The 26,396-nt window shown below is 44.3% G+C and overlaps 1 non-coding gene across 1 annotated transcript; it reads right to left on the bottom strand.

Moving 5' to 3' along the window:
• Nucleotides 1–20,079: 20,079 nt before the first annotated feature.
• On the bottom strand, nt 20,080–20,152 carry Trnaa-cgc (transfer RNA alanine (anticodon CGC)). The gene has a single exon. It is a non-coding gene; the product is annotated as a tRNA-Ala (tRNA).
• Nucleotides 20,153–26,396: the final 6,244 nt, after the last annotated feature.

Genomic DNA, 26,396 nt, shown 5'->3' on the forward strand with positions numbered 1-26,396 from the left:
TAACTTTCGAAACATCAACTTAACACATGAGCATTAAAAGAAAACAGAATAAATAATGTCTAAACATCTTTCCAAAGTAAATAACATATTATAAATGAAAATTGTATTTGGATACCAGTATTCCTCATCATAGTGAATGTAGCTGAGTATTAGAAAAATTCTACAACATAAGTCTTATCAGATAATCACATGAAGACAGGAAGAACACATATACACAAGGGTACACAAACACATAGCGGAATAATACAAAAGGAAAGACACGGTTCGTTTTAAGTGTAACATTTGGTTCTGCAGTCCAACCCAAAACTTCATTCCATAGATCTTTCCTCTTATTTCAACATTTGCTCCCGCAAAAGAAAAAAAAATCCTATCTAATCCTGTTAAATAAATATTTCTCATTGTACAATACCCATTTTTGCCCAAATCTTTTTCATATAACTTCGCAATGCATTTCTTCCCTATTCTTCATAGTTAGTTTCTTATATAGTGTACCCCCTTTTAAGCTAACTTAAATCTACTGAGCTCAGATGCTAAACTAAGGGACAAGGCAGTGCAGCAGCACAAAACAATTAACGCAAACAGCAATGACAAAAAAATGCAAATTGGCAAAGCAAGCAGCAGTATATCTAAATTAGCAGAGCAAATGCACTATTGTCACTAATACGAGCCAATGTGCAGCAAAAAGAAAAATAAATCAGTAGTAAAACTGGCTTAACGGAGTAATACAAAGTGAAATTTAATAGCACTATGCGTGGCAAGCAGCAGCAGCAAATGCAATAACTTATACCTAAGCATGATAAAGCTCAAGCAGAAAATATATTACAGTAAAAATGGCCATGTTTAATACCTATGTCACATCTTAACACAAGAGTGATGCATCACGAGAACTTACTCTAGCAGATAAGTTACCAATCGTAAAAAAATTATTTATGCAATTCCTGTGAAGGGAAATGTCTATTTATGTTCCCTCGTTTCCTTGGGAGTAGATCATAAAATTATTTTTATTGGATCTGTAGGCATAAAATAACTATATTAGTACAGCTATTAAATTTTATTTTAACCAATGCTGCAGTGCAGCTAGAAACTAGATATTAAACAAAATGAGCAATCTCTCAACTAGAAAGACAACAGATGTAAAATGTTTCTCATCATTTCATTAGGCATTTTAGTAAATATCACAAATTAAGAGCTCCACAGTGTAATCATATGTTTTCAAGTTTGAGCGTGTCGTATTTGCGATGCTTTCTACAAAGAACTGTCAATAGCGATGATAATGGACTTTTTTTTAGCTAATGGCTTTTTCTTTTTTCAGACGACTATCTCTCAGCTGTGCGCCCATTACGCATTACATCAAGGTCACTTACCTTCCTTAACAAATCATTTACGACAGCGGTCTCCGCTACAGTGACAGTTTGATACCAATAAAAATTCACAGGTCGAAAAATTACGGTAGAAATGTGTAGAAACGAAATCTCATGAATAGCAGTGTTGGTATACATTCACGCATGTACACACGTTTCGTAACTCTTAAAGTACGAATCTTGGTTTCCAACATCCTTTTTCTTACATCAGAGTCCCTAACCACTACTCATTATTCCTTACCTTATTACCCATATACATATTCGTCGACACTTCTTCGATATTTCATCATAATAAATACGTTTCATAATAAACATACCTCAACAGCATAATACACATCGTTGTCGTAATAATAACATCATAACAGATCAATCACATTTCAAAATCGTCGCAACTTCTTTCAATAATTTCAAAACCTAAAAAAAATTTCTCTGCTCGTTTCAATAGTGTCATCTACCTCAAACGTACTTTAAAAATCATGATCCCATACCAAATACATCATTCAAAGCTCTCATAGTATCACAATGGTACCGAAAAAATATGAACAGTTCACAAAGTACAGACAAAATACAATTTCATAAGCGTGAAGTTATCCAACTGTGTAATTACGTAAACATCTGTCACCGACGTAGTAGAAAAATGTTTCTTTCTCTGTTAAATAATCAGATAGCTGTGTAATTCTCTGTTAGAGAAATATGGTACCAATGTGTAAAGTTGTATAAGCAAATACCATATTAGCTAGGGCTCCTTGTGCTTGCCAAACACATGGTACACAAAGTAAGCGTGTACCCCCCTGAGGATTAATGTAATTGTAACATCGTCTTACAAATTACAGCAATGGAATGAAATGTATCACGGAAAACCTTTGTATCTTTGTAATTCAAAAATCTTTAAAAATAAATGTTTTGAGTACAAAATAAATCACTCAAATACGTGTACTGTAGCGCTAAACTGTGTGTCTTGTTGTAAGATAATCTCTGTCATTACTTAAGGGTAAAAAATGTGCCAAGTGTCGTAATTATCGTCGTCCGTATGCAAAGTTCTGTGGAAGTCAATGTACTTACCTCGTAATAAACAAAAGCGAAATGCTATGCGTATAGATATCGTAGTTACTACGTACAGTAACGTGATCAAGAAAGTACTATACTGTAACGTATTGTTGTGCTACGAAAAAGGCTGTCTCATTGTAGCTATACCACGAAAGTTACTACTAAAACATGTTTTACTTTCCAGAAGAATTCAGAAAAACTGTGCAGATATCAAACAGATACAGTGCAAAAGCAACAATGTAAATTATGTCACACATTAGTAGCGTCGTCATATAATCATGTAGCTGTCAAATAAACTAACCACTGTGTCATCTGGTATCTCTCAGAAAGTACTTTAAATCCAGAATGTATTTTCAAGTAAACCAAACTGTTGCATTAAAATGTCATTAGCAGTACCGGTATATGTTCTAAGTATGTGAGCCTTATAGTCGTTATGTACTCGTGCAACTAACAAGCAAGAATGTACACACACAATAACACTGTGTCGTCTGTTCACTATAACAATGCATTCGTAAGTACTGTCTAAGTATGTTCCCTAGGTTCTAGACTGGATAGTTAACTTCAAAACATTGTAGCATGTTAACAGTTCTAAGTGTGACAAAGCGTACCAGTAGCATGAAGTGAAAAATTTTATAGCAAAGACCAAGTTAAAAAGCAGCTTATCTTTCAATAAACGGTTTTACATGTGAAATATGGTGTAAACCTTTTACCCTTTCTAGTATGCAGAGTTTCAACTTAAATGCAATTATCATGCGGTATCCATCGGTAAAGAATACTGGAATTTTTCTCAAGGTTAGCGTTAATGTTATTTTTCGCTGAGCCAGACGGCTGTGCGTGTCATTGTCTGTCTCTTTGTCGGCGCGTGTCGTTATTGGGATTAGGAGACCTAACTTCTACAAATTCACCTTGTCGAGAGGGCCCTGCCCTGTTTGAATCCCGCCAGTTCTGATGCAATTCAAGTCTGTCGGTACGATTATATCGTCTGTCGTCAAGTCGTTAGATTCCATAATTTCTTTCTTGTCGGTCACGTGGTGGAGAATTTCTCCCTGGATCGTAACTGCACGCTGAACTGTTGCGTCTGAAGATATTCTGTCTCCCTTGATAATAATTGTTTTGGTTCCCATATTGTCTGTTTCTATGGTTATCTCTGTCATATTCATCACAACGAAAATGCGATCTTTCTCTGTAATTCTTACTACTGTGCCAACGGTTGTCATACGGGTGGTGTCTGTTTTGGTCACGATTTACGTTGTAAGAATAGCCTTGTCATGTCCAATTATTATTTCTGTCATCGCAGAATTGTGACAGATGTGACCTGTAATTGTTGTGCTCCTGTTTTCGCGGTCCGCGATTGTCAGTGTCAATTTCCAATTCTTGTAACAGTCCGTGAAAAGCTTCAATGTCGTCTTTGCAACGTCCTGCCAAAATAATATGTCGTAAATGTTCAGGCAATTTGATTAAGCAAATGCGGATGAGTTCTGAGTGTCTGTATGGGTATGAAAGATAATGATTCTTATGTAACATGTCTTCGAAATATTTGACAAGATTGTTCGAAATGTTTCATCATTATGATGCTATGTTTTACTCGGTCTTGTGTAGCTTGAGACCAATATGCTGAGAGGAAGGCATGATAAAATTCTCCTTCAGTGCAACAATCGTGAATGACAGATCGCATTCTTACAGCTGGTTCATTCTCTAAATAGCCACACATAAATTCTAATCTGTGCTCCAATGACCAGCTGGGAGGAAAACAATGAGAGAATTGATGAAGCCATGCTTGTGGATGAATGTCATTACCAGAATTCTTAAATGTTTTGAATTTACGTGTACTAATAAACAGCTTATAGTCAAAATCATCATGTCGGCGATTCGCACATCGGTCATTGTTACTTCTTTTCGGCGGTTCCATCTCAAAATTCGGTGTACCTTGCCAATTTCTTTCATAACTTCCGAAGTGCCCTGTGTTATTATTTTATGGCTGTTCCGTATTTCTATGTCCCTCTTCCCGTATTGGAGCGCGAGTGTCGTCTGAGATGTGTAATTCTTGCATTACCTGTGTCAACTGATCTTGTACTTCCCAGATTTCTCTTTTGTACTGTGTATTGATTTGATTTTGATTTTGTTTGAATTTTCTAAATTGTTCATACTCTTCTGTGTCAGTGAGGCTACGGGTCTTGTGTCATTCATATCATCATCTACCTTTGTGGATAAGTTGGTGAGCTGATCCAAAAGTTCGGCTACTTTCTCTGACAGAGAACTTATTTCCTCAGTGTATTTTTCTGAACCAAGTTTCAGAGTGTCCATTTGTGTTGAAATCGTATCTACTGTGTTCTGTAAGTTTTCCTGAATTTTTGCAAGTTGCGTAACCGAATCGGTAGATGCAACTGAGTCAATTTTAGCTTGCAAGGTGTCGTGATTTTCATGAACAATAGTTTGCAGTTCCTTTATGGCTGCTTCGTGATTCTGTAATGCATTTTATGACGCGAAAAAATAGGTTGGAAATGCTCACAAATTTGTGTTTTTCCGTCATTACAGACTTTTTGACATTTCGATTCGATTTTAAGTAACTCAGCAGTTAAACCTTCACGTGTTTGTTCAAGTGTGTGTCTAACTTTTGAAGCTGTTGCTGTGTTTGTCTCTGATTTTGTTTCATTTGTTGCATTAATTGCAGTAATAATGTATTAGTGTCTGGAATCTGTTGCTCTATGTTTTTCGGCAGTGAATTTGCACCAGCAACATTCACATTTTGACGAGCAGAAAATGTGTCTTGATTTATTTGAGAAAACGGTGAGGACGTAAAACCTGAATCTACAGTATTTGTGCTCCCTGCCGCCATTGGATAAGCAGCTGCCAGCAGAAAGTCGTATACTCCTAGCTCACTTATTTGTTACATAGTTTAATTCTTAATTTCTTTGCGTGTTTTTGGTACTTGCATTATTTAATTCATAAATTTCGGGCGTACTATAGTATTTGAGAGTTGTAGCATCGCGTTTTTGTACCTGAATAGTGTAAAATCGCGTAGTCTCCTTCTGCCGCCGATCAGTGTGTCAGCAGTGCGCAAGTAGCAGCATTACTGCAATCTTGTATTTTAATAACCGTTTAAATTTTGTGTCGATTTGTTTGTGCTCTGTGTTGATTAGTTCAGACGTTCTTTGCACAACAGTTTTTAGCATGGATAGGGACTGCAACTGCTGTGTTCAGATGCAGGCTGAGTTGGCATCCCTTTGCTCCCAGCTTCAGGCAGTGTTGGCTTCGGTCACACAGCTTGAGGCTGTTGCCAATGGGCATCAGCGTGGGGCTCGGGATGGGGGTTTGTCGGGGACGGCCAGCTCGTCCCACGCATCCCCCAATTGGACTACGACTGTGGCTGCCCGAGATACTCCCCACAATGAGGCTAATCCCTCACCTGTGGTAGAGTGGGAGGTCGTCTCGTGGTGTGGCAGGGGGCGAAAGACATTCCGGAGGGCTGGATGGAAGGCCTCTCCAGTTTGTCTGATGAACCGGTTTCAGGTTCTGTCTCAGGCTGATACTGATCTTCGGCCGGACATGGCTGCTTGTCCTGTTCCAGAGGTTGCCCCTCAGTCTGCAAGATCCGGGCGGTCGCAGAGAGTGGGCTTACTGATAGTTGGGAGCTCCAACGTCAGGCGCGTAATGGGGCCCCTTAGGGATATGGCAGCAAGAGAGGGGAAGAAAACCAATGTACACTGTGTGCATACCGGGGGGAGTCATTCCAGATGTGGAAAGGGACCTTCCAGATGCCATGAAGGGTACAGGGTGCACCCATCTGCAGGTGGTCGCTCATGTCGGCACCAATGATGTGTGTCGCTATGGATCGGAGGAAATCCTCTCTGGCTTCTGGCGGCTATCTGATTTGGTGAAGACTGCCAGTCTCGCTAGCGGGATGAAAGCAGAGCTCACCATCTGCAGCATCGTCGACAGGACTGACTGCGGACCTTTGGTACAGAGCCGAGTGGAGGGTCTGAATCAGAGGCTGAGATGGTTCTGCCACCTTGTGGGCTGCAGATTCTTCGACTTGCGCCATAGGGTGGTGGGGTTTCGGGTTCCGCTGGATAGCTCAGGAGTCCACTACACGCAGGAAGCGGCTACACGGGTAGCAGGGGTTGTGTGGCGTGGACTGGGCGGTTTTTTAGGTTAGATGGCCTCGGGCAAGTACAGAAATGGCAACAGCCTCAAAGGGTGCGGAGCAAAGTCAGGACATGCGGGGGCCATGCAGCAATCGGTATTGTAATTGTAAACTGTCGAAGCTGCGTTGGTAAAGTACTGGAACTTCAAGCGCTGATAGGAAGCAACGAAGCTGAAATCGTTATAGGTACAGAAAGCTGGCTGAAGCCAGAGATAAATTCTGCCGAAATTTTTACAAAGGCACTGATTGTGTTTAGAAAAGATAGATTGCATGCAACTGGTGGTGGCGTGTTTGTCGCTGTTAGTAGTAGTTTATCCTGTAGTGATGTAGAAGTGGATAGTTCCTGTGAATTATTATGGGTGGAGGTTACACTCAACAACCGAGCTAGGTTAATAATTGGCTCCTTTTACCGACCTCCCGACTCAGCAGCATTAGTGGCAGAACAACTGAGAGAAAATTTGGAATACATTTCACATAAATTTTCTCAGCATGTTATAATCTTAGGTGGAGATTTCAATTTACCAGATATAGACTGGGACACTCAGATGTGTAGGACGGGTGGTAGGGACAGAGCATCGAGTGACATTATACTGAGTGCACTATCCGAAAACTACCTCGAGCAATTAAACAGAGAACTGACTCGTGGAGATAACATCTTCGACCTACTGATAACAAACAGACCCGAACTTTTCGACTCTGTAAGTGCAGAACAGGGAATCAGTGATCATAAGGCCGTTGCAGCATCCCTGAATATGGAAGTTAATAGGAATGTAAAAAAAGGGAGGAAGGTTTATCTGTTCAGCAAGAGTAATAGAAGGCAGATTTCAGACTACCTAACAGATCAAAACGAAAATTTCTGTTCCGACACTGACAATGTTGAGTGTTTATAGCAAAAGTTCAAGGTAATCGTAAAATGCGTTTTAGACAGGTACGTGCCGAGTAAAACTGTGAGGGATGGGAAAAACCCACCGTGGTTCAACAACAAAGCTAGGAAACTACTGCGAAAGCAAAGAGAGCTTCATTCCAAGTTTAAACGCAGCTAAAACCTCTCAGACAAACAGAAGCTAAACGATGTCAAAGTTAGCGTAAGGACGGATACGCGTGAAGCGTTCAGTGAATTCGAAAGTAAAATTCTATGTACCGACTTGACAGAAAATCCTAGGAAGTTCTGGTCTTACGTTAAATCAGTAAGTGGCTCGAAACAGCATATCCAGACACTCCGGGATGATGATGGCATTGAAACAGAGGATGACACGTGTAAAGCTGAAATACTAAACACCTTTTTCCAAGGCTGTTTCACAGAGGAAGACCGCACTTCGGTTCCTTCTCTAAATCCTCACACAAACGAAAAAATGGCTGACATCGAAATAAGTGTTCAAGGAATAGAAAACCAATTGGAATCACTCAACGGAGGAAAGTCCACTGGACCTGACGGGATACCAATTCGATTCTACACAGAGTACGCGAAAGAACTTGCCCCCCTACTAACAGCCGTGTACCGCAAGTCTCTAGAGGAACGGAAGGTTCCAAATGATTGGAAAAGAGCACAGGTAGTCGCAGTCTTCAAGAAGGGTCGTCGAGCAGATGCGCAAAACTATAGACCTATATGTCTGACGTCGATCTGTTGTAGAATTTTAGAACATGTTTTTTGCTCGAGTATCATGTCGTTTTTGGAAACCCAGAATCTACTCTGTAGGAATCAACATGGATTCCGGAAACAGCAATCATGTGAGACCCAACTCGCTTTATTTGTTCATGACACCCAGAAAATATTAGATATAGGCTCACAGGTAGATGCTATTCTCTTTGACTTCCGGAAGGCGTTCCATACAGTTCCGCACGGTCGCCTGATAAACAAAGTAAGAGCCTACGGAATATCAGACCAGCTGTGTGGCTGGATTGAAGAGTTTTTAGCAAACGGAACACAGCTTGTGTCTCTCAATGGAGAGACGTATACAGACGTTAAATTAACCTCTGGCGTGCCACAGGGGAGTGTTATGGGACCATTGCTTTTCACGATATATATAAATGATCTAGTAGATAGTGTCGGAAGTTCCATGCGGCTTTTCGCGGTTGATGCTGTAGTATACAGAGAATTTGCAGCATTAGAACAATGTAGCGAAATGCAGGAAGATCTGCAGCGGATAGGCACTTGGTGCAGGGAGTGGCAACTGACCCTTAACATAGACAAATGTAATATACTGCGAATACATAGAAAAAATGATCCTTTATTGTATGATTATACGACAGCGGAACAAACACTGATAGCAGTTACTTCTGTAAAACATCTGGGAGTATGCGTGCGGAACGATTTGAAGTGGAATGATCATATAAAATTAATTGTTGGTAAGGCGGGTATCAGGTTGAGATTCATTGGGAGAGTCCTTAGAAAATGTAGTCCATCAACAAAGGAGGTGGCTTACAAAACACTCGTTCAACCTATACTTGAGTATTACTCATCAGTGTGGGATCCGTACCAGATCGTGTTGACGGAGAAGATAGAGAAGATCCCAAGAAGAGCGGCGCGTTTTCGTCACAGGGTTGTTTGGTAACCGTGATAGCGTTACGGAGATGTTTCGCAGACTCAAGTGGCAGACTCTGCAAGAGAGGCGCTCTGCATCGCGGTGTAGCTTGCTCGCCAGGTTTCGAGAGGGTGCGTTTCTGGATGAGGTATCGAATTATTGCTTCCCGCTACTTATACCTCCCGAGATCACGAATGTAAAATTAGAGAGATTCGAGCGCGCACGGAGGCTTTCAGACAGTCGTTCTTCCCGCGGACCGTACGCGACTGGAACAGAAAAGGGAGGTAATGACAGTGGCACGTAAAGTGCCCTCCGCCACACACCGTTGGGTGGCTTGCGGAGTATAAATGTAGATGTAGATGTAGATTGTGTCCTGTCATTTAGGATTCCTGAGGCGAACAGTTGCCGACCGATCGATCGATAGTGCTTCCCTGTTCACTAATCGTTTCACTGTCTACACCATTATTTGCCGCCCGCTCCGTTTCTCTATGCACAATTACCAAATTACTACTTTGAATGTCTGTTAATTCATTACACAGTGGTGCTGATAAGCTGCGCTCGTCGTCACTATTATTTCTCAGTTTACTTTGGAGCCTGGTGTTACGTTTTTCACACGCCATTATTGTCACAATATTTCACACGATAACACAGAAAAGCACAATTTGAAGATCAAAAATAAGAGAACACATTAACATAGCACTGAAAATAATATCTAGTTAATTACAAGCGCAGCTACGAAATACTTGGTGCAAATCTACATGCATGCCACAACTGTTTTACTGTACAACAATGAAAGACTGCATCTACAAAGGAGATTCTCTCTACAATTACGCGCTAGCAATGAACAAAAGCTACACTAGTTACACAAACTACAAGAAAAAATCAGAAGATTCCAGAAGGTATCCTCGGCTAAGGGTCGACATATGAAACGTCCCCTTAGAAAAATTAATGAATTACTGTGGTGATAAACCTCTTACATTATTTGATTTTCAAACAGCTGAGCAGAACTGAACGTACTCAGACATTTCGCTCTTTCCCTATTCTGATCAACACTAAACTGACACACAATATTTTTAGCGCAACACAATCTGACTTATAATAATCCCTACAAAAGAATGGCTCTGACTAACATTAAACTATACCTTTCACAAATCACTTACCTCACAAAAATCTTCGGTACTCAAGCTACTCCAATACAGCGAGCGCCACTACTGCCAGCTAAATAAAAGATTCAAACTACTGAAGGCACTAACTACTGATAGGCATAGTTAGCAAATGAAAGATTTTGATAGAGAACAAACAATGTATTTACCTTAATGTGTTCAAAAGTCATAATATATATATCAGTTCATGACATCCAGTCTTACAAATTTACTGTCTCTGTCCAGATCATCCGCTCTCAAAACTCCGCCATCTCACTCCCCACATCCACCACTGCTGGCGGATCACCTCCAACTACGCAACGCTACGCGCTGTTAACATCCAGCTGCCCAACACTACAATGGTAGACAACAATGCAAACTAGCTACAGACTGCACACAGTACAACCAGTGATTTTCATACAGAGCGCTACGTGGCGTTACCAATAAGAAAACCTAAACAGCCTACTTACCAAATAACCTATTAAGCACATCTTTGACCTCTGCTTCATTTTTGTTTCCACCACTGTCAGACAGATCCTCATCTGTTTCGCTGTGCAGATTTACCTTCACCTCCTGATTCAAACCCTTATTATCAGTACGTATTTCTTCGACAAGCGTGTTCTTATAGTTAATTTTACTGTGCCCCATTATCTCTCCTTTAATTAATTCTGCTGTCTCTTGTTGCTCCCCGTTATTCTTCCCTCCTTTCGTAGCAACTATATTAATGCTGGGTGGTTTTACAGGTGCCTTTCTTATGAATGGTTTTGCCAGCGGGTTTAACTGGGAATGCCGTTGTCTACGAACGCTAGCATAATAGTAGACAGCTACAAGTTTTCCGATCGCGGTGCGTCACCGCTCCTGACGTCCTTCGCCAGCTGGTTGCGTCACCTCCTGACATCTGTCGGCCGTCTCCGTACTTCCCCCGGTCACTGACCCGATTATCATATGTCCTGCCTCTCCCTCGTGACCTACCTCGATATCCGCCTCCTCTCTGCACACTCATTCTGCTTATGTTTACATCAGTGCGATTGTCATTCTGCCTAACAGGAGGGCGATACTCTCTTCTCGCACTTTCCTCCTCTTTGAGTACTGATTCAACGCGTTCTAGATATTGTACAAATTTATCTACATTGTCTCTAGGTGCAGATATTTTATTCTTCCAGTTCCAAGGTAACTTATTTTCTACCCCCAAAATGATTTGCTCCGTTTCTGCTTTATTACTAAGATAGGATAGAGTAGTTACCCACCTTTGTACAAATCTTTTTATTCCTTCTTTCTTGGGGTCATATTTTTCCCCAGACCAAAAACGGTTAAGTACATCCATTTGCTTTCGCTTACCCCAGTACTCCTCAGAGAAAGCGTGTTTAAATTCCTGTAATTTAGTATATTTTTCTGAGGCCAAGTTCCCCCAGATTCTTGCCTCCCCCATTAAGTTTGAAGTAACAAATCCGATCTGCTTATCACTCCACACTTTAGGCAAGATATCTTCAAAGTCATTCCAAAACTCACGTGGATGTACACTTTTATTGGGACCAAACTTGAGAAACTGTCGATGGGTAACATAAGCAATCTCAGTGGATTCTACTATTCCACTAGACATAATGCTACCACTATTGTTAGTAACACACTGTTCTACTTTTGTTAGCTGACAGTCATGCTCACACAATTGCTCATTCGTACTTTCACTGAATTGATTAATATGAGTTTCCAAGCCAGTGACTTTATTTATTACCTGAGCTCCAAGTTTGTCACACTTATCTTTATTTTCCTTCAATTTACATTCTAAGGCAGCGTGATTTATTTCACTATAATTTTCTACCCCTTTGATATATTCACGAGCCTTGACTATTTCTGTATTTACATGCACTTTAAATTGCTGGTGGTCATCAGTAACTTGTTCGATTTGTGTAGTTAATTCACTTTTTACTTGAACAATAGTTTGCTTACATTCCTGTTTAACCTGATTTATTTCAATTTTTACATTATTACTAAGCACTGCCATGTCGTGCTTCCAACAATCTCTTAGATCTGAAATTTTTGAATCCAGCTTAGATTCTATTTTCTCACCCATATTACTCATTTTTGACTCTAACCCACTCATTTTTGAATCTATCTCAGAACCCATTTTTGTCATACCAGAACCTAATTTGGTCATATTACTTCCATCTCCTCACTTAATGAGGTACCCATTTTCGTCATATTAGAATCCATTTTCGTCATATTAGCATCTGAACCATTCAATTTCGCCAATAGACTCATTAACATACCTGCCACACTATCTTTCGCCCCATCATTTACTGATACAATGTCTCGATTAATATTAGCTACTGCCACAGGTAGATCTGAAACACTGGGATCTGATACATTCTGTTCCACCTCCGATCCGTAATTAACACTTGACGACTCTGTCAAACTACTACTGAAATTGGGTTGGGACACATCCAAACTAAACTTCATGGGATCATAAATCTCTTCCCCTTGTTCTTTCCCCCTATCTACCCTCAGTTCCTCATCTACATTTGTTTGCTCACACTCAGCCATTTTATTCAGTTCTTTCACACACACACACACACACACACACAAAGTTTTAAAAAACACACTACTTAACTTTGCGCTTCTGATGTCTCCAACACGGCTAGCTGAGGCTGCGGGTCCGATCACCATGCACTGGGCCGCCGTACCAGTTTACCAGCCACCACTCCAGTCAGCGCTGCCAACTGCTTCCGCTGCCGCCGTCGCGTCGTTTCGTAGCTCGTAGTCTGCCAGATGTCGCCGTGATCAGCTACTTCAGTCGGCGCGATACAACCGCAAAATTCATCCGCGAAGCACATCAAACACACTCACAGTTCATGAGCTATCACTGTCTTTCTGTCCACGTGGCGATAGTTCACTCATGATATTTGTCCTTTCCCCAGTTCCCATTTATTCCCGAGCACTTTTTTATCGTCCGGTTACGCACACACTACTGCTTTTAATGAAATGTTTCATAATGTTTCCCGGCCGATGCACCAATTGAGACGGATTTTTTTACGTGCGTGCGTGCGATGCACCAATTGCGACAGATTATACGTTGCTGTTGCTATGCAATTTCTTTTATATTTTTTTTCCACCTACCTTTTTACAGCGGTAGATCTTCGCACTAAACTCCTGACTGCAGCTACTTACGAGATCACAGAAAAGCAGTGTTGAGGAAACTGTAACCTCATAGCTACATGCTGGAGGCCGCTATAAGTAAAATTTGCTGAAAATTTTCTATGTACTTTAAAGAAATGATTCGAAAAGGAGATGTCACTCGTACTGTGAACATGAAGTTCAAATTTAATACTTCAATAGATCTTTATTACCGTTAAGCAAGATCATCAGCCCACATTTAAGAAAATTACTAAAGTTTCTGCTCACAGTTATCACCATACCTAAAACAGCCAGAACTTTTACCTTCCCAAATTCCGAAACCAATTACTTGTAACACAGTCAATGATCGGCCAATTACTTCTGCACACGATATTCAGTGGTTGTCTTTAGTAAAAGTTTATACTCGCCACAAAATACTCAGTAAGAATATACTCAGTACCGCCACGCTATGTAATTCAAAGTTCACTCGCCATTTTCGTCGGAACGAATTATCACAACACTCAAAAGTTTTCATAAACAGTTTCTGGTAACTACCAGATACCATTAAACTGGCTAATAACGCGGAAGTCATCCCAAGATTTCATCTTACATATAATGCGAAAAGTCACATCCAGCATAACCGCCTCCAATCCAAGCTAGCTCGCGACTCTCCTCTCACTCTCCCACTACTCAAAACTATATCTCCTCGCTCGGCGGCCAACCGTCTCGCTTCTCATTGGCTGTCAGAACTTACGACCAATGAGAACTCACTTCTAGGGCACGGCTCACACCAAAATCTAACAAGCACCACCCACTCCTCTAGGCTCACTGATGTCATCAAATTAAGTAACACAAAACTCTCTAATAAAATAAACAAAATAAAATGAACTATAAGGTTTACTCTACATCTGGAAATTTATTATGTGGTCGCGAATGTTCTGGCTGTCTTATACATATGCATACATACTTGAACATCAGACATTCACTAGTAGGGAACCACTAGTGGATTCGTTCCCACGTTACAGAGTTGGAACACTTGCCTGTTCCTGTAGAGAATTACATGAATGATTTTTAATAATGCCGAACGTCCCACGTACTCTCAGGCATGCATTCTCATTCACACGCACCCTAACTAACAATACACATACACTCCTGGAAATTGAAATAAGAACACCGTGAATTCATTGTCCCAGGAAGGGGAAACTTTATTGACACATTCCTGGGGTCAGATACATCACATGATCACACTGACAGAACCACAGGCACATAGACACAGGCAACAGAGCATGCACAATGTCGGCACTAGTACAGTGTATATCCACCTTTCGCAGCAATGCAGGCTGCTATTCTCCCATGGAGACGATCGTAGAAATGCTGGATGTAGTCCTGTGGAACGGCTTGCCATGCCATTTCCACCTGGCGCCTCAGTTGGACCAGCGTTCGTGCTGGACGTGCAGACCGCGTGAGACGACGCTTCATCCAGTCCCAAACATGCTCAATGGGGGACAGATCCGGAGATCTTGCTGGCCAGGGTAGTTGACTTACACCTTCTAGAGCACGTTGGGTGGCACGGGATACATGCGGACGTGCATTGTCCTGTTGGAACAGCAAGTTCCCTTGCCGGTCTAGGAATGGTAGAACGATGGGTTCGATGACGGTTTGGATGTACCGTGCACTATTCAGTGTCCCCTCGACGATCACCAGTGGTGAACGGCCAGTGTAGGAGATCGCTCCCCACACCATGATGCCGGGTGTTGGCCCTGTGTGCCTCGGTCGTATGCAGTCCTGATTGTGGCGCTCACCTGCACGGCGCCAAACACGCATACGACCATCATTGGCACCAAGGCAGAAGCGACTCTCATCGCTGAAGACGACACGTCTCCATTCGTCCCTCCATTCACGCCTGTCGCGACACCACTGGAGGCGGGCTGCACGATGTTGGGGCGTGAGCGGAAGATGGCCTAACGGTGTGCAGGATCGTAGCCCAGCTTCATGGAGACGGTTGCGAATGGTCCTCGCCGATACCCCAGGAGCAACAGTGTCCCTAATTTGCTGGAAAGTGGCGGTGCGGTCCCCTACGGCACTGCGTAGGATCCTATGGTCCTGGCGTGCATCCGTGCGTCGCTGCGGTCCGGTCCCAGGTCGACGGGCACGTGCACCTTCCGCCGACCACTGGCGACAACATCGATGTACTGTGGAGACCTCACGCCCCACGTGTTGAGCAATTCGGCGGTACGTCCACCCGGCCTCCCGCATGCCCACTATACGCCCTCGCTCAAAGTCCGTCAACTGCACATACGGTTCACGTCCACGATGTCGCGGCATGCTACCAGTGTTAAAGACTGCGATGGCGCTCCGTATGCCACGGCAAACTGGCTGACACTGACGGCGGCGGTGCACAAATGCTGCGCAGCTAGCGCCATTCGACGGCCAACACCGTGGTTCCTGGTGTGTCCGCTGTGCCGTGCGTGTGATCATTGCTTGTACAGCCCTCTCGCAGTGTCCGGAGCAAGTATGGTGGGTCTGACACACCGGTGTCAATGTGTTCTTTTTTCCATTTCCAGGAGTGTATTTACTTAGAATTCGTGAAATTATTACTATAGAAAAGTTACAGAGTTTTTCTGGAACTAAAAACTTTCCAGATTTATATATGAACACTGAAAGTGTTATCAGATCATCGTACATAGTCACTGATCGTGAACTATTACATCACTGTATTTATTTAAATTATTGACTGTCGGAAAATTATGTTTTTTTATGGAATTTTACTAACTTCCAAAATACAACTATTTTTGATCTCAGACTTTGACATATTGTTTGTTTTCACAACAGAAGGTTGTACATAAAATATGACGTTCCTCAGGTTATTCCTTTATTAGTTATTAATATTTTTAGTTTCGTATAATGTAAGTGGCCTGCCAGCGCTACTCTACTGCTTTCACACGCGCAGCTGCAACAGATGGTCGTGGCGTCAGTCTGCAGGACACAACTCGTCCGTTACTGACCGTATAATACTCTACCGGCTTACATTGCAGCCCACATACATTCTGAAGTAAAGCTTTTAATAGACAAATGGGCGATCGCGCACTAGTTGCGACGCCACACACACCAACAAGTTTTTGTTTTCTAAAATCGCTTACCTTCGTCTTTTGCAAGCTGGAAAGTTAACTATAGACAATTGGAAATGGAGATTAAAGCCAAAACATTATTTTCCATGAGCGTATTGACTCACGTGTTCAGCGAGACTATTATTCGAATATTTCACTCTAGCGTAATGGTTAGAAGAGTGGAGGGATAATCTGAAGGTGTAGAGACCAAAGCTAAATGTTCCCGTTCTTTGTATCATTCGTACGAATTCAGTAGCAAGAAAAAGACTTCGAAATTTCTTGTAATGTTTACCCAAATTATGGTTGAAATGGCTCTAAGCACTATGGGACTTAACATATGAGGTCATCAGTCCCCTAGACTTAGAACTACTTAAACCTTACTAACCTAAGGATATTACACACATCCATGCCCGAGGCAGGATTCGAACCTTCGACTGTAGCAGCAGCGTGGTTCCGGACGGAAGCGTCTAGAACCACTCGACCACAGCGGCACAATTATAGATGAAGTCTCTTTCCCAGTAGCGTAAACATATCAAGTGGCTTGTAAAAGAATGTCGTTATTAGACCAAGCTCATACTGGTATTCACATCGCTATGATGTTTTACCCACACGCAGGCTTTGAGCGTCGTCTCGGGAAACGCAGTGCCATTCGATTATGCTGAGACCCACACGTTTCGAAGATTTGAAATCATGTAGTGTTGCAGGTGTATCTACAGTGCCAAGCCATTCTTGATATTCTTTCCAGGCACATCAACAGCGGGTGGTAATTTCAGAACACGCAGTTACTAGCATTCTGCTCGTAGCGTCTCTCCTTGAGGCACTGCTCCAGTACAACAAAGCCCGATCACCAGAACTCTGTCTATGTGGATGATCGGACTGATAGCATGTTACGTAACTTGCAGAAGACGTTTCACGCGGATCCCCCTCCCCCTCCCCCCTGCAATCTAGCCAACAAAATACGTTTTTACAGATTATCTGAGATGTATGGTTTTCGGCTTAGGATTCCATGACATTACTTTTATTATGTAGAGGTGGCAACAGAGAAAATGAAAGTAAGTTATCGCGAGTCGTGTAAAATATGATCGGTACGTTATCGTTCACAGTCTGCACAATATCACTGGGTATCTAATTAAGAACTCATACTAGCCTGAGAAAGCATTCTGAGACACTATTCTAACATCTATTACTACCTTCTACACTCATACTGTGCAAAGATGACAACGGTAACTAGAGAAATGGGAAAGCAAATGTGAGTTGATTGGGAATATGTACCTAATGAAGCTATCGCTATACTACTACACTGTGAAACATGAAATGACATGAAAGGAAGGACATATAAATATGAAACTTAAAGGAGATCAGGGGAAGTAAATAACTAGAGAATAAGAGTGATAGCGTGCGCAGGCATAGAAGCGATCCTGGACGCCCGTCTTCCCAGCAGCGTCGAACGTTGTGTAGCGGTGCCTGCCAGCGGCAAACGTCTTTTGATGGATCACTGTGCCTTGTCGACGCCAAAGAGCGACATGCTATCGACTTACGGAAACTGGGGTGGGACAGTGGTTAATCTTTGTGAAAATAATTTGTCATATCGCAATAAGCCTGCCGTACGGGACAACCGGACCAAACGTAGATCTAGAGGTGGACAACGAAACCTGAGTAGGAAAAGGGCTACAAACAAATCAATTGCATGCTACTCCATGGTACGAAAAACTGAATTTTGAAAGTTAAGACAGAATCGGAGAGCTTTTACAAATCTCTCATCATTGTCATCTGATGTGCCTTGTGCAGTGTGCATGCCTTGTGCAGTGTGCCTGTATTGTTCTCGGTAAGAAACCCTGGAAACTAATTCGAAAACGCTTCCTCAACATTGGTCGTAACGTATGGCGACTGGCAACAAATCGTCTCTTCCTATGAATTTCACCTCTGTTGTAGCTACAGTGATGGCTGAAAACACACATGAGCTACAACTAAGGCTTATTGTGTCACCCAAATTTTATTAAGCAGTTCCAAAACAAGAGAACATATAGCATACCGATCCGCCACTCTGTTGGGAAAGGCAGCCAACGCGGTTACCTTCGATTCTGCGCACTTTCAACAGCAATAACTAAATCAAGATACATTTGTTTGCATAAATTAAGGATAAATTACAAAGCTGTTGTGGCTATGAAAAAAATGCAATTCGTGATGACAGTTGGTAAGTAGCTACCACGGCAGTGCAGCACAAAACCACAGTATACAAAGAAATGGCGCTTCAGCGCACTTGCGTCATCTATACAAACCTGACAACTGCATAGTCAGAGGAAGACTTTAGTTGGTACTGTGTCGGAGAGAAACGGGACAGATGGGCTAGCCAAATATTCATTTTGAGTATGAAATTAGAGTTTACACTTTATACACTTCGTGTTCGGAAGAGCGAGGTTCAAATTTTCATCCTTTCACACTCATTTAGGATGTCCATTGCTTCGCTCAAACACTTTTGACAAATACTAAGATACGATACTGCAATTCTTGTTTTGTTCAGAAGACACATGGTTGACGACATGTAGGTGATTGAGTGTGCCGCGATTCAAGCTCAGATAGCATAAGCGAGAAAAACAAATTTTCATTATCGTCATTCGATTATACAGCTGATGGTTTTCTATTATCGCAGCAGCGAATTCATTTCATGTGTGCTGTGACAGTTCCTTAAACAAGTCCATGGATGATACATTTCCCAACTTCCTGCAACTAACGGGGATGGTTCAAATGGCTCTGGGCACTATGGGACTTAACATCTGAGGTCATCAGTCCCTTGGACTTAAGAACTACTTAAAGCTAACTAACCTAAGGACATCACACACATCCATGCCCGAGGCAGGATTCGAACCTGCGACCGTAGCAGCAGAGCGGTTCCGGAATGAAGCGTCTAGAACCGCAGCCGCCGGCCAACTAACGGGGAGAACACGGCATGAGCCATCACCCCATTTCGAAGGAACTTCGCTCAGTGGAAGAGGTATTAAAATAAGTGAACACGTTTCTCGGCTTACCCGTAGACACTCGACCGTTTCTGAAAAAACGATGCCGCACGGGATTAGCCGAGTGGTCTCTGGAGCTGCAGTTATGGACTGTGCGGCTGGTCCCGGCAGAGGTTCGAGTCCTCCCTCGGGCATGGGTGTGTGTGTTTGTCATTAGGATAATTTAGGTTAAGTAGAGTGTAAGCTTAGGGACTGATGACCTTAGCAGTTAAGTCTCATAATATTTCACACACATTTTTTTTAAAAACAAACCATGCTCAGAATTTTCGAGGCATTTTGAAGGTGCTTTATATGCCTTTCACCGCGCGATGTTCTCAGACGATAGGGTGGCTTAGTGGTCAGTGACCGCCTGGGGAGGAAACCTTGCTTCCGCCGGCGAAGCGTGTGAGCTCGTGTTAGTTCACGTTGCGACTTGGCCTGCGCACTACCTTCGCGCACTGCTATCATGGCAAATAATGGTGGTGGTGGTGGTTAGTGTTTAACATCCCGTCGACAACGAGGTCATTAGAGACGGATCGCAAGCTCGGGTTAGGGAAGGATTGGGAAGGAAATCGGCCGTGCCCTTTCAAAGGAACCATCCCGGCATTTGCCTGAAACGATTTAGGGAAATCACGGAAAACCTAAATCAGGATGGCTGGAGACGGGATTGAACCGTCGTCCTCCCGAATGCGAGTCCAGTGTGCTAACCACTGCGCCACCTCGCCCGGTCATGGCAAATAAGTTGAGAAAATCGACATCATGTTTCAACTTTCGTCCGGAATATGAAAGACCGAAAGCGTTCGATTGCTCCATGAGGAGGCGAAGAAGCCACCATCGGAACTTCTGGTTATAAAAAAAATATTTTAAAAAATGGTTCAAATGGCTCTAAGCACCATGGCACTTAACATCTGAGGTCATCGGTCCCCTAGACTTCGAACTACTTAAACCTAACTAACCTAAGGACATCACACACGTCAATGCCCGAAGCAGGATTCGAACCGTAACAGCGACCGTAACAGCAGCGCGGTTCTAGACTGAAGCGCCTGGAACCGCTCGGCCACAGCGGCAGGCTCTTGTTATACATCTCCTGATTCTCAGTAACGACGTTTACGTTAAAATGATCAATGACGCTGCATGCGAGCGTGTTTGAAACGCGACCAATCAGGGACTAGGTGTCCTTCACGTTGACGATAATGTCGGCGTGGTCTAAGTCGAACATGCGGGATTAGGCATTGGAACTATTCGTGTGTTCGCACTGCCATTCGAGGTACCTTCAGAGGATGTCATAGCAGCTTATCGGCCATACAGCGCAATACACGATCATAAGGCAGAACGCTGAGCCCGCTTCTGCATCTACCCTTTTCTTAACAGAGTGCGACAGATTGCAATTGATCTGCGCAGCCGTGTTCCGTCTTATATGACCATCAGTGGATGTCGGGGTGTAATCACGTACGACGGACAGTCGCGTACTTGTTTTGGGTGTGGCAAAGAGGACCACATCAGATCTCAACGTCTGCAGCGACGGATAACGCAGCTATCGACTGGAGAGTGGTACTTTCCGCGTGATCTACGATATTTCCGATCACATATGCGAGGCAGCTTAAGTCGCCACTGGATGCCCGGCGGCTCTCGAAATAAAATGAACAGCTGATGGTTAGTGTTCCGCTCTTTCCTGAGCCGGTTGTGGACAACGTGGCTGGCGATGTGACTTCAGTCATGTCCTCAATTCCCGTGGTAGCTCCGGCTGCGCCCGTGACCGACGCTGATGTAGAACTTATCTCCTTGGTCGACCCTCTGGTTGTCCCGACGCCTGACCTGCGAGACTCCCTCCCGTCTCAGGACACGGAGTGACGATTTTGTACCGAGAGGTCTAAGGCGCTGCAGTCATGGACTGTGCGGCTGGTCCTGGCGGAGGTTCGAGTCCTCCCTCGGGCATCGGTGTGTGTGTTTGTCCTTAGGATAATTTAGGTTGAGTGGTGTGTAAGCTTAGGGACTGATGACCTCAGCAGTTACGTCCCACAAGTTTTCACACACATTTGAACGAATTCGTAAACAACGCTCCCCTAAAAGACGCAAAACTAGGCGCCGACTGACGTCGGAACGGGACTCTTCTTCCTGTCCTGCTGGTACACTACCTGTTAAGCAAAGCAACATTTCAACTTCTGAGACCGTGGACGACGGAGTCATCAGTGCGTCTGAGAAACGGCGGTTCTCAGTGGCTCTCGCATCGACGTAACGGAATGTTCGTGCCTCTGAAGCCGCAACCGAAGAAGGAACGATACCAGCCTCTCTGGGGGTATCTCAGACGCTGAACATATGGATAGCACGGCGACGGCGTCGTCGTTGGTGTGGAACGACGATTTTGACGAAACAGCAAACCCCGTAGAGGAGTCTCCGCCGTTAGGGGAGGCGACTCGCTAATGTCAACATATGTGCCGTGCAAGGGGCCGGCAGCGCATGCCGCCGGGTGCCCCTGCATCTTCACAGCAGCGACCTGTAGTCCCCCACCCCAGTGGGTTGCAGCTCCACGCATACCATATCGCAGCACTGAATGTCGACGGCGTCTGCGTGCCCGTCAAGATCCATCTCCTGTGAGAAATATTATTGGCTTCGGAACTAGACATTGCACTGTTACTGAAGATGCAATTAACAGCGCTACCACCTATAGCAGTTTAAGACTTCTATGCCTCTCCTGGCGATCTAAAAAAAAATGCCTCTGAGCACTATGGGACTTAACTTCTGAGGTCATCAGTCCCCTAGAACTTAGAACTACTTAAACCTAACTAACCTAAGGACATCACACACATCCATGCCCGAGGCAGGATTCGAACCTGCGACCGTAGCGGTCGCGCGGTTCCAGACTGAAGCGCTTAGAACCTCTCGGCCACATCGGCCGGCCAGTCCTACCTGATGCGGATCCCACACGGCACAGCAGTACTCCAGAATAGGGCGGACAAGCGTAGTGCAAGCAGTCTCTTTGGTAGACCTGTTGCACCTTCTAAGTGTTCAGCCAATGAATCGCAGCCTTTGGTTTGCTCTACCCACAATATTATCTATGTGATCGTTCCAATTTACGTTATTTGTAATTGTAATCCCTAAGTATTTAGTTCAATTCACTGCCCTTAGATTTGTGTGACTTATCGCGTAATCGAAATTTAACTGATTTCTTTTAGTATTCATGTGAACAACTTCGCACTTTTGTTTATTCAGGGTCAATTGCCACTTTTTGCACCATACACATATCTTATCTAAATCATTTTGCAAGTTGTTTTGATCATCCGATGACTTTACAAGACGGTAAATGACAGCATCATCATTTGCAAACAATCTAACACGGCTACTCAGATTGTCTCCTATGTCGTTAATATAGATCAGGAACAATGGAGCCGCTCATAGGTCTGCTGAAGGCGCAGTTCTCTCGACTCTCCTTACACGGTCACACCTTTCGATCTCGCGCATACGCAGATGACCTCCTGTTGCTGGTTCGTTCTCGGGAGGAGGTCGCACAGATCCTCGATACCATTTCGTTTCATTGGGAGGGTGGCTGGAAGTGTGATGGATGCACGCAAATCCACAGGGCTTTCTATTGGTGGCGGGCTATCCCTGGAAGACCTGGCGCCCCTGCCCTGCGTCTGTCGTTTCCTCTATCTTGGGATCACCCTCAGGTCGTCAACGCGCCGTACAGCGGCTGTCAACTTTCGTCGTATGACGATCAGTCACAACCCCTCCCCGCCTTGATCCTTAGCAGCATGTTGCCTACCTAAATGCCTATATGACCTTCAAAATGGTTCATATTGCGCAGGTTCTGTCGCTGCCGTTTACGATATAACTGTGTATTCAAGCGGCATTCGGGTATTTTCTGACGGCTGGGTCCATCCTCGAAGTTCGCTGTGACACACCTACTCGCCCCCCCCGCCTGCAGGAGGGCTTGGTCTTACGAACGTATGCCGCCGTGTGGCGGCACTTTACATGGCCACGATGTATAAACTACGGCATTGTGTGGAGGCCTCCATTAAGCACAATTTATTTGCAGTCTTTGTGCCAGTGTCCCTCTCCGCGCCGGTCCCGCTCAGTAGCAACATACCCGCTGACGTTAAAATGGTGGGCCTTGTCCTTGGCTGGAGCCGCACGACTGCTACGGTCGCAGGTTCGAATCCTGCCTCGGGCATGGATGTGTGTGATGTCCTTAGGTTAGTTAGGTTTAAGTAGTTCTAAGTTCTAGGGGACTTATGACCACAGCAGTTGAGTCCCATAGTGCTCAGAGCCATTTGAACCTTGTCCTTGGCCCGAGTCATAGGAGTTTAAGCTTTAGGAAGCTGTTCCTCCTCTATTCCTGGCTGGTTGGGTTGTTTTGCCTCTGGTTCTGGATGGGCCTCTGGATTATCTGTAACAAAGAATGATCGGCTGATGTCTCTGGCGGCTTCTTATTCTTCTTCTTGTGGTTTTTTGGCTGTTCAGACGGGAGAGGTCCACTAGGGGCGTCTTCTATTTGATGTACAGGAAGGCTTGTTCCGTCATGTACTTCCAGTCGTCGTCGGTGAAGATCAGACAGCAGTTTATTAACTCCAGATCCGCACGCCGGACGAGTTCCCTCCCTTTAACCTTCTGATTTAGGGGTTCACACCCCCAGTGGAACGAATAGGGTTTGTGAGGGAGGGGAGGGATATCGGTTTCAGTGAAGGGGTATGGATTTCCATGGTGGGGATAGCTGCCCCCGCGTAGGGAGTCTGCAATCTTGCTGAGTACCTCCCTCACACAATTCTTGTTGGGGAGGGGCAGACACTCAAAGTCCGACTCGTCTTCTTCTCCCTCGGTCTCCATGGGCGTCCCTTCCACCGTCTGCGTATCTGCAGAGGCAGAAGGGGCAGCGGTTTCCAAGAGGGCCGTCTTCTTGCTGTTGGCGGGTGTCCCCAACTCCATCACCACCTCCGTAGCAACCTGCCGGGGCGACGGTCGTTTGCGTTTCCGCGTCTACCCCCATACTGGTGGCGGTCGACGCCTCTTCAGGTGTCGTACTAGATGCGAGGTATAGAGCTTTCTTGTGGTGCTGCCCGCTTCCCCTACATCTGCATCTACGTGATTACTCTGCTATTCACAATAAAGTGCCTGGCAGAGGGATAATGAACCAGCTTCATGCTGTCTCTCTACCGTTCCACTCTCGAACGGCACGCGGGAAAAACGAGCACATAAATGTTTCCGTGTGAGCCCTAATTTCTCTTATTTTATCGTGATGATTATTTCTCCCTAGGTAGGTGGGTGCCAACAGAATGTTTTTGCAATCGGAGGAGAAAACTGGTGATCGAAATTTCATGTGAAGATCCCGTCGCAACGAAAAACGTCTTTGTTTTAATGATTGCCACTCCAATTCACGTATCATGTCTGTGACACTGTCTCCCCTATTTCGCGATAACACAAAACGAGCTGCCATTCCTTATACTTTTTCGATGTCGTCCGTCAGTCCTACTTCAAATGGTTCAAATGGCTCTGAGCACTATGGGACTTAACTTCTGAGGTCATCAGTCCCCTAGAACTTAGAACTACTTAAACCTAACTAACCTAAGGACATCACACACATCCATGCCCGAGGCAGGATTCGAACCTGCGACCGTAGCGGTCGCGCGGTTCCAGACTGAAGCGCTTAGAACCTCTCGGCCACATCGGCCGGCCAGTCCTACCTGATGCGGATCCCACACGGCACAGCAGTACTCCAGAATAGGGCGGACAAGCGTAGTGCAAGCAGTCTCTTTGGTAGACCTGTTGCACCTTCTAAGTGTTCTGCCAATGAATCGCAGTCTTTGGTTTGCTCTACCCACAATATTATCTATGTGATCGTTCCAATTTACGTTATTTGTAATTGTAATCCCTAAGTATTTAGTTCAATTCACTGCCCTTAGATTTGTGTGACTTATCGCGTAATCGGAATTTAACTGATTTCTTTTAGTACTCATGTGAACAACTTCGCACTTTTGTTTATTCAGGGTCATTTGCCACTTTTCGCACCATACACATATCTTATCTAAATCATTTTGCAAGTCGTTTTGATCATCCGATGACTTTACAAGACGGTAAATGACAGCATCATCATCTGCAAACAATCTAACACGGCTACTCAGATTGTCTCCTATGTCGTTAATATAGATCAGGAACAATAGAGGGGCTGTAACACTTCCTTGGAGAACGCCGGATATTACTTCTGTTTTACTCGATGACTTTCCGTCCATTACTACGAACTGTGATCTTTCTGACAGGAAATCACGAATCCAGTCGCACAACTGAGGCGATACTCCGTAGGCACGCAGTTTGATTAGAAGACGCTTGTGAGAAACGGTGTCGAAAGCCTTCTGGAAATCTAAAAATATGGAATCAATTTGACATCCCCTGTCGATAGCACTTATTACTTCATGAGTATAAAGAGCTAGTTGTGCTTCACAAGAACGATATTTTTCTGAATCCGTGCTGACTATATGTCATTAAATCCTGCTTGAGTAGGAGGGCGGGGTGTCCACCTTGTCTTCTTGGGCCACCTCTTCATGTGTGGTGACCCCTTTCTGCCGCTTCCATGACTTCAGGTAGCCGCAGCTGCTCGAATTTGCGGCTTGCGCGTGTCCGCAATTTATGCACGCGGCCGCGGTTCCCCTTGGTTTGTCGCAGTAGCGTGTATCGTGCGGTTTCCCGCACTTCACACACGCTACCGCGCCGTCGCAGGTCCTGGCCGTGTCCCATCTTCTGACACTTATAGCACTGTAGTTGTGACACGGGCTTCCGCTTCTTCTTCTTCTTGCCGCAACCGTTGCTCCTGACTGCCTTTAGCAGGAGCTCTACGGCGGCAGCAATCTTGCCACTTCCTCCTTTCCTACGTGCGAACATTGCGATGGGCTAGTGGCGTAGGCGAGCGACGGTAGTGGGCCGCAGCGATTCCAGCAGCGGAGTGCGTGCGTGGGTGCACACATCGCGGAGTTCATCGTGAAA

Source organism: Schistocerca serialis, chromosome 3, assembly GCF_023864345.2.
Source record: "Schistocerca serialis cubense isolate TAMUIC-IGC-003099 chromosome 3, iqSchSeri2.2, whole genome shotgun sequence".
Lineage (NCBI taxonomy): Eukaryota > Metazoa > Arthropoda > Insecta > Orthoptera > Acrididae > Schistocerca > Schistocerca serialis.